Consider the following 13,510-nt stretch of genomic DNA (forward strand, 5'->3'; position numbering starts at 1 on the left):
ATTAACAAATAAGGTAACAGAGTCACACACTAGATTAGATTAAATAAATTATTAGCAATATCTATTAGAAATAAAATCTGGGGATTTTCCTGATGGTACAGTGGATAGGAATCTGCCTGCCACTGCAGAGGACATGGGATCAATCCCTGGTCCAGGAAGAGTCCACATGCCACAGAGGAAGTAAGCCCACACCACAGCTATTGAGCCTGTATGTTTTAGAGCCCTCCAGCTGCAACTACTGAGCCCCTAGGAAGAGTAGTCCCTACTTACCACAACTAGAGAAAATCTGTTCACAGCGCAACCAAATAAATAAATAAATATTTTTTTAAAAGAGAAAAAAAATTTTGTTACATTTTCTGTATATCAACATTACAAGATCTAGAAAGACAAACATGTTTAATTCATCTTTGCGTACTCAGTTGTGTCCGACTCTTCACAACCCTGTAGACTGTAGCCCACCAGGCTCCTCTGTCCATGGAATTGTCTGTGAAGAATACTGGAGTGGGTTGCCATTTCCTTCTCCAGGGGATCTTCCCCATCCGGGAATCAAACCTGCATCTCTTGCCTCTTCTGCACTGGCAGGCAGACTCTTTACCACTGAGCCACCTGAGAAGCCCTTAATTCATCTTTATGTCTTTACAAAGTGTCAAACACTGCCTTCCACATAGTAGACAGTCAAAATGAGCAGAAAAAACAATGTAATGAATTATAATTAGAATGGCCTAAAAAGGTTTCATAGAGAATATACCTCTGGAACCAGGCTCAAAAAGCAGGTAGAGTTTGGACTTGTTAAAAAAAAGAGCTTAGTGTACTCTAAGCACCTCTCAGAGAGACTATGGTCATGCCTGACCTCACCATAACCACAATTCCACTTTATTTTAATTAATTAAACAGAATCATTCCTTTTCTTTGTATTTCTACTACTTTCCCAGACAGACTAGTTGTCACCTCTCTCCTACATATTGGGAAAAATATCCAGATAAAAAATTGGAAAAGTAGGCACTTTTACCTTATTTCTGGAAAAAGATTAAATTGTAATAACTCACTACAAATTAATTAAAAGAGTGGAATATCAATTCAGAGTTGACTCTAAACATCATGACATTTTAGCCTGAACTGTACTGGTGGTACTGAGAGGGGGGAGCGGGGGGAAGGAAAAACAGCATTCACCAACTTCTTAGATCTTTTACAAGTCTGTAAATAACTTAATAATTTTTAATTAAATAACCTTAACAATAATTATTAGGCTAGCCATCTTCCTGAATTGGAGAAGGAACTGATATTTTTGAGTCCATAGTTTGCTCCAGGAACTGGGCTGAACGGAATTTTTTCTCATTGAGTCAGAGGTAAAAGAATCTTGAAGACCTATTTCCTCCCCCTGAGTCAAACTTGACTTGAAACAAGTAATGTCGAGGTGGGTAAGTAGTTTTGAGACACATCTCATTTCTCAATGCTTGCCAGCTAACACTTCAACCCACATTATCCAGTTGGAATCAAAGAAATTAAGAGCAAGTTTAGTAATTTTATAGAGTCAGTGATAATAATTGCCTTGGAGCATATTTTGAGAAGATAACTGGGGGTTCATTTTTTCAGACTTGAAGTTCCACTTGGATAGAAAGTAATAGGAATGGGATTTCAGACTTTATTGTTAAATTATCAATGCCTGATTTCCTGTCTTTTATTTTCAAAAACACAAGCCTGAGGCTCAGCTACCTCTAGAAGATAGATTTTAAGGGCTTAGACTATAAGCATGTAGAAGACAAACAGCATAAAATGTGTAATATTTATCATGTCCATAAAAACAATTTTTATCCTTGAAAATTGCGGAAGTTTCTCAAATAAGAGAAACACTGAAGTTTGAGAATTTCAAAGGTTCTTTCTTACCTGGACTTAGGATCCCACAGCAACAACCACAGGTCTATCCCTTTATCTGTTGTCAGAGTCTCTTGCTAAATAGTTAGCTGGGTTATTTCTTTTTTCAGTCCAATGATGATTAACTATCTTATTAGGTCATTGTCCTAGGCAAATAGAGGAAAACTGACCACTTATTATAAGAACCTCCACTGCACACTTATATTTTTAAAACTGTGTTAATAATATCTCAGAACTTACAAAATATTTGTATATAAAAGTTCAAAAATTAAGCTTTATTTCTGAGAATAATTTATATTTTCTTACTCAGTTTGCATATTTTTCTTTAAAAATACAAATACAACAGATTATTAAAACTCTTCCATATAAAGAAGACTACAAGGCAATTTTTAAAACTTGTCTATAGATTGCTTTAATATTCAAAGGATCAAATACACTATTTTGTTTGATTCTTTTTGTTGTGAAAGTTGCTCAGTTGTGTCCAACTATCGGCAGCCTCATGGACTGTAGCCTGCCAGGCTCCTCTGTTCATGGAATTCTCCAGGCAAGACTACTGGAGTGGGTTGCCACTCCCTTCTCCAGGGTATGTTCCTGACGTATGTATCAAACTCAGGTTTCCTGCATTGTAGGCAGATTCTTTACCAACTGAGCCTCCAGGAAGCCCCCTTTTGTTTGGTACTTGGGTGCAATTCTAACATGATGTGTCTGGATACCAGATGTCCCATATGGACTAGTAAAAGTGCCAATTTATTACAAGATAGATTTCCTAAATGACAAAAAATTTTAAAGATGATGGAAGTCAAGACTACTTTGCATGATAGATTTCTTATATCAATGTCTGCAGAAAGATAGATCACATGATTTCTATTAACCTGGTTTTTAGAGAAGGGGAGAGCTTGATCCAGTTGCAAGTTTTCTTGAGGAGGTATGACGTTTCATGCTCTCATGATTTCATTCACTCACTCAAACACTTTTGAATCGCTATTATACCTCTTTACCCCAGTCATTGGACTCTGTTCTGGAGGTGTACAGAAGTTAAGTAAAAGTGAAAGTGTTAGTCACTCAGTTGTGTCCAACTCTTTGAGACTTCATAGGCTCCTCTGTCCATGGAATTTCCCAGGCAAGAATACTGAAGTGGGTATCCATTCCCTTCTCCAGGGGATCTTCCTAATCTAGGGATCAGACCCAGGTCTCCTTCACACATAATGATGTAAGTGTCAACTTACAAAATTGTCGCAGTCTAAAAGTTGAGTGTTATGCTTTATTTGGTGGGAATTTTTAGGACTTCAAACATGAGATGGTGACTGTAGCCATGAAATTAAAAGACACTTGCTCCTTGGAAGAAAAGCGGTGACAAACCTAGACAGCATATTAAAAGCAGAAAATCACTTTGCCGACAAAGGTCCATTTAGTCAAAGCTATTATTTTTCCAATAGTCATGTACGAATGTGACAGCTGTACCATAAAGAAGGTTGAGTGCTGAAGAACTGATGCTTCCAAACTGTGGTGGTGGAGAAGACTCTTGAGAGTTCCTTGGACAGCACGAAGATCAAACTTGTCAACCCTGAATAGTCATGGGAAAGACTGATGCTGAAGCTGAAGGTCCAATACTTTGGCCACCTGATACAGATAGCAGATTCATTGGAAAAGACCCTGATGCTGGGAAAGACTGAGGGCAAGAGGAGAAGGGGCGACAGAGGATGAGATGGTTGGATGGCTTCACTGACTCAGTGGACATGAGTTTGAGCAAACTCTGGGAGACAGTGAAGGTCAGAGAACCCTGGAGTGCTATAGTTTATGGTGCCGCAGAGAGTCGGGCATGACTTAGCTTCTGAACAACAACAAGAAGCCCGGGAGACAGCACCTCAAATAACCCTGAAAGAATTGCTCTGAGAAGGCAGAGGGAGGAGTCAGGTTATAGAGAGGTTTGCAAGAAAGGGCAGGTAGTCTGAACATTAAAAGATTATTGATAATAAAGGAAAAGCAGATATCTCAAGGAATTTAGCGCTTTTCTGTGTGTGGGAAGATACAAGAGTTTGGGCTCACTGAAATCATTCCTTTCATATGCATCTCAGCTATCTGGGGCCAGTATCTGGCTTTTTCCACTCCTCCCCCCAGCTCCTCAGTGCTCACCTTAGGGAGTGACTAATGGCTGCCTGATGGCAGGTATTGTTCTTCCTGGGTACCCTTGGAGTTCAGAAATTCACTTTTGGAGTGCCAGATTCATGGATGGCTGCGAAATCCCTACTTGTTGATAGGACAGAAATACTCTATTTCTTATAAGTAAGATTAGTATCTTTCTTCTATCACATGAATAAATAATGTATATTATATATGTTTTATACATGTATATTATTTATTTATTATGCAGCATACTTAATATCATATATGTATAGATATATGTGCATGTATATATATATATAGCTATTATAGAGATAGCAACTTGAATGTATACATATATACATAGGTATGCACATACACATGTGAATATATATATGCACATACTTATGTTGTAATGTGAAGATGCGTATGTGAAAATAATGTTATCCCTTATCACTTCTGCAGGATAATCTTTGATACTGCTGCAACAATATTTATTTAAGCCCTGTATCTCAGTTATTTGATTGATTAGTTCTATCCTGGCTTATTCTTGGAGCTGTTGGAACCACGGGAAGAACAAGTGCAGAGGGGAAAGGTTTAGGAAATCTCTATTTTCTCAGTTAAAGGTAACTGAGAAAAGAAGATCTGGGGCTGAGAAGATTAGGGTTCAGCCTCCCAAATATTCCTCAGCAGAGTCAACATCTATAGCAGTCGCGTCCCCACACCCAGGAGATTCTGATTCAGTTGACCAAAGATTACTATTTCTTAATAAGCACTTAAGTGACCTTTTGTGTGACACCCGATTTTGAGAACCAGTGTAGCAGAGCTGGAGGAATTGATTTTGTGTGCTTCCCTTTCATTCAGAGTCGTGATACAGTTTAGGTCTTCCTATGCTAATGATTTTTTCTCTAAATTTCTATTCTACTCTAGTCGCACCACCTTGTTTTGGGACAACAGTAGAAAGAATGAAGGTAAAACAGTACAAGTTAACTAGACCTTTTCTAATCTAATCCAATCTCTGGTGAAATTCTGGAGTGTTTCCAGAGATCAAAGGACATTTGCTCTTTTTCTTGTGTGACTGTTTAAGCACTTAGACCATTTTCTTTGTGTGGCTTGTGGAAGAATAAAAGTGGTCAGAGGAAAGACATTGCAACAGTTCTTTCAAGATCAATGCTATGCTAACCTCTATAGGTCAATAGAATTGCAAAATTTCCTAAAAGTAACCTTATTGATATTTACTGCAGACGTAATCACCCCAGTTCTGATGATATATTATGGTCTTTGAAATCTGATAGACTTTGATGCCAATGTGTCTCTGCCACTTGCTAGCAGTATGAACTCAAGTAGGTTATCTAAACTTTTCTGAGCAATAATATCCGCATCTATAAAGTAGGAAAAACAATACTTGGATTAAGGGTTAAATAATATACATAAAGTGCTTTGCACAGTACTTGACAAATTATTGATTCAATACTTAAGATTCATTGTACTACATTAGTGTATTATAAATATTTAAAGCAATTGCTTCATATGAAATGAATAAAAGTAAAATCTCTAGGACACACACCCAGCAGTTTTGGTTTTTTTTCCAGAAGCTTTTTATTTCCAAAGTGCTCAGATATGTCCACAGGGATTATTGAGTGGGGAGCCTTCAGGCTCAAAGCCAACCTGCAGTTGCTTACTCCAAACTTCTCTTGGCAATGGTCAAGAGGTTGTTCTGTAACACATTATAAATCAATTATACTCCAATAAAAGTTAATTTTAAAAAAGAGGTGGGGACTTCTTTGTTAGTCCAGTGGCTAAGGCTCTGTTCTCCCAATGCAGGGGGCATAGGTTTGATCCCTTGTCGGGGAACTAAGATTGGGCATGCTGCCCCAAATTCTGAAAGCTTTTCAGCATGACCAAAAAAAAAAAAAGGAAAATAGTGGAAAAAATATTTTAGAAAAAAGTGGGAAGCACTAGGAGGCTGCAGACTCCTGGAAAGAACTCACATCTTTCTACCCACGAAAGCCCTGGCATCATCATGATTGATCTTACTGTGGCCATCATCTCTCATGTTGATCACCACCATGGGAAGCAAGGGATTCCCTGATCATGCTTGTCAGCGCCATTCTAATCTCCATATGGCTCTGCACACTCCTGTATTTGACCCTGATCTCCTATCTCTCTCTCAGTCCTGAAATGAGATCTTTCTCTTGAGATTTTTTGGAACTTATGAGTAATCGCAAGTATAATTCCCTTTACTCTCAGCCTCTTTCTTGACACATTTTGCCTCACATTCTTGCTCTCACTTAAACTTGGCCTTTCCCTGAAGACACTGCCTCTCTGGCTGCTGTGATCAATGCTAGATGCATTGTTGTCTATTTTTTACCACATAGGAAGCACTGGTTTCTAATTTGCCTTACTTTGCTTTTTTTTTTTTTTTTAAGGAATTTTTGGATGTGGACTATTTTAAAATTCTTTACTGGATTTGTTACAATATTGCCTTTGTTTTATATTTTCACTTTTTGGTGGGACTGTGAGGCATGTGGGATCTTAGCTCTCCAGTGAGGGATTGAACCTACACCCCCTGTATTGGAAGGTGAAGTCTTAACCACTGGACTTCGAGGGAAGGCCCTCCTTTCTGTTTTTAAACCTTCTCCTTTCTGAACCCACTGTTATGAATCTCATATTTAAAGACCATCACTTCTTCATGGTGGAACCATCCACTAGTCCTTGAGTCGCTCCTACCTCTTCCATGAGTTTCAGCTCTTGGTTCAAAGCCAATCTCTCAAAGTATCCCTGCTGTCATAATTATTGGTAATGTCAATGGTTGTCAGGGAACGTTTAACAGTAGGATTCCTGTGTGCTGTTTTCTATCTCTCTTGAGCCCTCTGTTCCTTATCAGTTCCTGATAGGAGCAAGCAGAGTGGCAAGCCACTCCCAGGACTGAGATTAAAAAAATGGGATTTTTGCATAGGATTTCCTTTATTAGCTTTTCCATATGGTGAAAGGGATTATTTATAACCTTCTTGACACAGATTGCCTTTTGGCTTTATGGCCTCTATTGCTCCTTGTTTCCTTGGTAACTTGTAAAGTCTGGTCTTTTGATCTTTATCTGAAGAAGCTACCTTGTAATACGGTGTATATTACTCACACAGAATTCAATAAAGCACCCTTGTTCCACCAGAGACTTGGGTCCCCGTGTCCTTTCTTCTCTCTCTCTCTCTCTATTTTTCTTTCTTTCTTTCACTTTCTTATTGTTGACTCCGGACCACCCACCAGGTTCCGGTCCATTAAAGGACCCCAACAAATGGTCATGAAGAGAATCCTTCTAATCCTTCCACTTCACAGCTTTTCAACTTTCTCTTCTCTAATGGTCTTTCTTCTATCCACCCCAATGGACATATCTTAGGTTTTATCACATCAAAACGGCAACTTCTGCCTACTGCCAGCTACAAGGACTGGATCTCCTCTATCTATGTTGCCAGCTCACAAACTGTAGCACTCTGGATGCAACAATGCTTTCTAATGACCAGGACCTATCTCATTATTGATGGATTCTACCAGAGATTTCCCTGTGCCTTATTTCATGTCGCCATTTCCCTCCATATCTGGGTTAAATTTAATGGTCGCGGCAATCACTTTCATCCATATATCTTCAAGTTATTTATGATCTTGGTATCATTTTAACTGCTTGAAAAAACCACAACCTTGATTAAATACAACTCTCAGACAACTCTGTCCGTTCATCCATGTTGCTGAACATGACTAAAGGAAAATTCTCAACCATGCTGGCTTTAAATTTATGATCATGAAATTCAAGGGGCATCTTTCTTGGGCTTAGGTATTATGCTACATTTTCCCAATCCACATTTTGCCTTCTCAGTAACTATTTTGTGCTTTCATCTCTCTTCAAAACTCTAACACATCCTTTCCTATCTCCACCTTCAAATGATGATGATTTCACTAACAAAAATGAAGAACAACTTGGGATTGGTGATGGACAGGGAAACCAGGTGTGCTGCAGTCCAGGGGGTTGCAAACAAACAGTCGGCCACAACTGAGTGACTGAACTGATTGAATGAAGAACAAAATTTCCCAGATCTCCTTTCAATGCATCTATTAACCTGTAGCATCAGTCCCACATATTCTGTCTTGATGAACTTTCTATGCTCTAGCTAAGACCAACCTCCACTTGTCCACTTGTGCTTCCTCTGGTGTTTTCAAGGATACCAATTTTTCCTTTCTAAGAATGTTTTCCTTCAGCATATATACATGCCATCACTTTTTCATCTTCAAAAATCCCTCTTTTGATCCCATTCCCCTTCCAGGTGTCACTTTATTTTTGTGCTATTTTAACATTTAAAAAAACTTCTCAAAAGCTTATCTATAATCACTGTCTTCTATTTCTTCCCTCACATTCTCCCTTGAGTACATTTCCATCATGTTTTTACCCCCAAATCTTCACTCAATTATTCTTGCCTAAGTTATAAATTACCTAAGTGCTACATGTAATGGTCTTTAGCTGACTAGACCTATTAGCAGCATTTTTTCCAGAGCTGATTATTTCCTTCTCCTGAAAATAATTGTCAGGATACTATCTTTTGTGATTTTCCTCATAACTTACTAGCTACGGACTCTTTTTATTTACTGACTCTTTTATATAGTTTGGCTTCTTAAAGTATTTCAGGGGACCTCCCTGGTAATCAAGTGGTTAACTTTGCCTTCCAATGTGGTGGGGAGCAGGTACAATTTCTGGTCAGAGATCTAGGATTCCACATGCCTTGGGGGCAAAAAACCAAAACATAAAAAAAAGCAGTATTGTACTAAATTCAATAAAGACCTTAATTGTCCACATGAAAAACTTAAAAGAAAAACAATTGAAGTGCCTCAGGATTTAACTGTTCTATTTCAGTGCTCTCATTTTTCTCATGTCTTTAATGCTATCTCAGTTCAGTTTGGACAGTCGTGTCCGACTCTTTGTGACCCCATGAACTGCAGCATGGCAGGCCTCCCTGTCCATTACCAACTCCCGGAGTTTACCCAAGCTCATGTCCATCGAGTTGGTGATGCTATGCAGCCATCTCATCCTCTCTTGTCCCCTTACCCTCCTGCCCCCAATCCCTCCCAGCACCAGGGTCTTTTCCAATGAGTCAACTCTTCCCATGAGGTGGCCAAAAAATTGGAGTTTCACATTCAAAATCAGTCCTTCCAATGAACACTCAGGACTGGTTGGATCTCCGTGCAGTCCAAGGGACTCTCAATAGTCTTCTCCAACACCACAGTTCAAAAGCATCAATTCTTTGGCGCTCAGCTTTCTTCACAGTCCAGCTTTCACATCCATACACGACCACTGGAAAAACCATAGCCTTGACTAACTGAATCTTTGTTGGCAAAGTAATATCTCTGCTTTTTAATATGCTATCTAGGTTGATCATAACTTTCCTTCCAAGGAGTAAGCGTCTTTTAATTTCATGGCTGCAGTCACCATCTGCAGTGATTTTAAGTTCAGTTCAGTTCGGTTCAGTTCAGTCACTCAGTCATGTACGACTCTTTGCGACCCGATGAATCGCAGCATGCCAGGCCTCCCTGTCCATCACCAACTCCTGGAATTCACTCAGACTCATGTCCATCGAGTCAGTGATGCCATCCAGCCATCTCATCCTCTGCCGTCCCATTCTCCTCCTGCCCCTAATCCCTCCCAGCATCAGAGTCTTTTCCAATGAGTCAACTCTTCGCATGAGGTGGCCAAAGTACTGCAGTTTCAGCTTTAGCATCATTCCTTCCAAAGAAATCCCAGGGTTGATCTCCTTCAGAAGGGACTGGTTGGATCTCCTTGCAGTCCAAGGGACTCTCAAGAGTCTCCTTCAACACCATAGTTCAAAAGCATCAATTCTTCGGCAGTCAGCCTTCTTCACAGTTCAACTCTCACATCCATACATGACCAATGGAAAAACCATAGCCTTGATTAGAAGGACCTTAGTTGGCAAAGTAACGTCTCTGCTTTTGAATATGCTCTTTAGGTTGGTCATAACTTTTCTTCCAAGGAGTAAGCGTCTTTTAATTTCATGGCTGCAGTCACCATCTGCAGTGATTCTGGAGCGCCCCAAAATAAAGTCTGACACTATTTCCACTGTTTCCCCGTCTATTTCCCATGAAGTGATGGGACCGGATGCCATGATCTTAGTTTTCTGAATGTTGAACTTTAAGCCAACATTTCACTCTCCTCTTGCAATTTCATCAAGAGGCTTTTTAGCTCCTCTTCACTTTCTGCCATAAGGGTGGTGCATATCTGAGGTTATTGATATTTCTCCTGGCAATCTTGATTCCAGCTTGTGTTTCTTCCAGTCCAGCGTTTCTCATGATGTACTCTGCATATAAGTTAAATAAGCAGGGTGACAATATACAGCCTTGATGTACTCCTTCTCCTATTTGGAACCAGTCTGTTGTTCCATGTCCAGTTCTAACTGTTGTTTCCTGACCTGCATACAGGTTTCTCAAGAGGCAGGTCAGGTGGTCTGGTATTCCCATCTCTTTCAGAATTTTCCACAGTTTATTGTGATCCACACTGTCAAACTGTGGTCCACAGTTGCTTTTTACATGATCCAGGGGATGTTGGCAATTTGATCTCTGGTTCTTCTGCCTTTTCTAAAACCAGCTTGAACATCAGGAAGTTCACAGTTCATGTATTGCTGAAGCCTGGCTTGGAGAATTTTGAGCATTACTTTACTAGCGTGTAAGATGAGTGCAATTGTGCGGTAGTTCGAGCATTCTTCGGCATTGTCTTTCTTTGGGATTGGAACGAAAACAGACCTTTTCCCATCTTGTAGTCATTGCTGAGTTTTCCAAATTTGCTGGCATATTGAGTAAAGCACTTTCACAGCATCATTTTTCAGGATTTGAAATAGCTCAACTGGAATTCCATCACCTCCACTAGCTTTGTTCGTAGTGATGCTTTCTAAGGCCCACTTGACTTCACATTCCAGGATGTCTGCTATGTTGCTAATTACCAACTTTTTATCTCTGATCAAGACTTCACTTCTGAGCTGTAGATATTTCCATTGCCTTCTCACCATCCCTTTTTAGCTGTCATAGACATCTCACACTTAGCATTTTCCAAGTTGTTCTCATCATTTTCCATTCCCAAACCTCATCTCCTGTATTATTCCCAATTCCAGGTGGCTCAGTGGTAAAGAATCCACCTGCCAATGCAGGAGATGCAGGGGACACAAGTTCAATCCCTGAGTCAGGAAGATTCCCCTGGAGAAAGAAATGGAAACTCACTCCAGTATTCTTATCTGGAGTATCCCATGGACAAATGAGAGTGGTGGGCTATAGTCCATAGCATCACTGAGTGAGTGAGCATGCACTCATCTTTCTAGTTGCACACACACACACATCCTGGAATCATTCTTGACTCCTCTCTGACACCATATCAGGCTCTAATTTAAAAATATATCCTGAATCTGACTTTTTTTTTTTTTTTTACCATCAGCAGTTATCACTTTGGTCCTGAAGCAACACCCTTTAACTTTTATTAAAAAGTTACCTTTACACTCATCCTCCTCCCCACTCTTTCCCAACCTCACTTCCCAGTGTAAAGTTTAATACACAGCCTGAACCCTCATGACAAAACAGGTCATCTTATGACACTGCTCTACTGAAATCCTCCAATGGCTTCTTACCTTACTCAGCATAAAAATCCGAAGACTAGCCTCAAGGCTGTATAAGATAGAGATCCTACACCTAGGATCTTTGTACTTGCTGTTGCCGGGAGCCAGCGTGAGGAACTCCACCCTTGGCAAAGGTCATGAGGAAGGAGGCTCGGCATATGCAAATGCAGGGTCGAGCCTCAGGAAACCCCCTGTTCCCGAGCATCTACCCCCAAAACCAGAGTCTGTTTTATGCTCTCACCTGTACCTCTGACTTTACAGGGGGCTCTCCCCCATCACCACTTCTCTCGGAGAAGGAGTTAACTTGCAGCTCCAGTTAATAAAAATTCCTGGGCGTGACAAGAGCGTTTCAACTTATAAATTCCTCTGAAGGTTCTCTAGCCTGCCTGAGTGGGTTCTCCAGCCACATGTGATTGTTTACAGCCTCCCAACCATGAGAGGCAGGAGATGCTTTAAAACTTTCTAAATACAGACTCTTTTGTAAAGTTAGAAAATTATTAGTATAGTATAGTGGGTTGATTAGGAATTATATTGGTGAAGGGTTTTTCATTTATTGTGCCAATAATTACTGCTAATTCCATGCCCTGGGTGTGATAAGGTTGTCTCAGGTCAAACCTCTCTGCAGACAGACTAGCTTGTGTGACAACCTCTCAACCATAAACAGCACAGAGAGTTTGGAGTATTTTAAAAGTCTTAATTAGCATAGGGCTTTTCTCATTGTTGAGTCAATGATTGCCTCCAGGTCTCCATATCCTTAGGCGCCTGGGAATATATTAATCAATGTATTTGGAATATAGAAAAGGAAATATAGTAGTTTTTGATGATAGCAGTACTAGACTTTTTGAGTTAATGAATTTTCTCTTTTGTTATAGATCACTGTACTTTGTTATAAATCACTGTGTCCTTGCTATGCAAAAATGTAAGTTTATCACTATCTTAAGACTAAATAGATCTTAAGGGGAACATTGGTGAAGGGTTTTCATTTGTTGGGCTGATGTTTGCTGCTAAATCTCCATATTCCCTGCCCTTATAATGAATATAACTAGCATATAAGAGAAATAAGTATTAACCTTTAAGCATATAGAAGAAATAAGTATTAACCTTTAAGATTAATCATGTTAAACCTTAGGCTAAGTAAGTTCCTTTCTTGATTGTAACCCGCTACACCCTCACCCTATAGGAATGCAACTTTATCTGCTACCTTCAGAGGGTGGCGCCTGGTTTAAGAAAAAACACCCTTGGAAAAAATAAGTTTTTTGGTTATCAGAAAAGAAAGGATCATAAAATGTCAGCAGGCCTCATGGCCATAAGATGATGTAAAACCCATAAGACCTTTGTATAATTTTATATGAAGCACCTGATTGTGACAAGGGTCAGGTCTGCTGACCCCCGCATGACTCTGTATTCATCCTCATGTGTAACAAAAGGTATATAAACAAACCTAAAAAATAAAGAAATTGGATCAGTTTCTGGAAAGACTGATTCCTCTGTGTCGTTTTCTTCCCTTCTGGCTGAATTCCCATCTGGTACGTGGGTACTCACCAAGCCTACTAATTTTGCCTGGGCTTCTAAGATCGGACCAGGGAGGCCTCAGTGCCTCCTCTCCTTTGGGAGAATGGAAAGACGCCTGTGGCCTACGTAGGTGGTGATTGGTATTCCACGTAAACCAAGTTATTCAGCCTCTTTCCTCCACTATTTTTCCTACTACACTATCCGTTTCTAATCTCTCTCTATATCTGTAATTAAGTAAGTTTTTTCCTAGGATGCCAACTCCGTCTCCCCTTTGAATTACCCTGGATCCACCGGGGCTGGACCCCAGCATGCTGTTGCTTTTGTCTAGAATGTTCTTCTCCAGACATCTGCCTCATCATCTTTCATCATCA

General features: G+C 39.9%; 1 protein-coding gene across 1 annotated transcript in view; it reads right to left on the minus strand.

Moving 5' to 3' along the window:
- Window positions 1-11,736, minus strand: part of LOC138437732 (solute carrier organic anion transporter family member 1B3-like) — an 85,275-nt gene extending 73,539 nt beyond the window's left edge. The window contains exons 1-2 of the mRNA XM_069585565.1: window positions 11,640-11,736; window positions 1,885-2,018 (exon numbers count right to left, since the gene is read on the minus strand). The gene's annotated coding sequence lies outside the window, so the exon portion shown is untranslated. The remainder of the gene's footprint in view (window positions 1-1,884; window positions 2,019-11,639) is intronic.
- Window positions 11,737-13,510: the final 1,774 nt, after the last annotated feature.

This window comes from Ovis canadensis, chromosome 3, assembly GCF_042477335.2.
Source record: "Ovis canadensis isolate MfBH-ARS-UI-01 breed Bighorn chromosome 3, ARS-UI_OviCan_v2, whole genome shotgun sequence".
In the NCBI taxonomy this organism is placed as follows: Eukaryota; Metazoa; Chordata; class Mammalia; order Artiodactyla; family Bovidae; genus Ovis; species Ovis canadensis.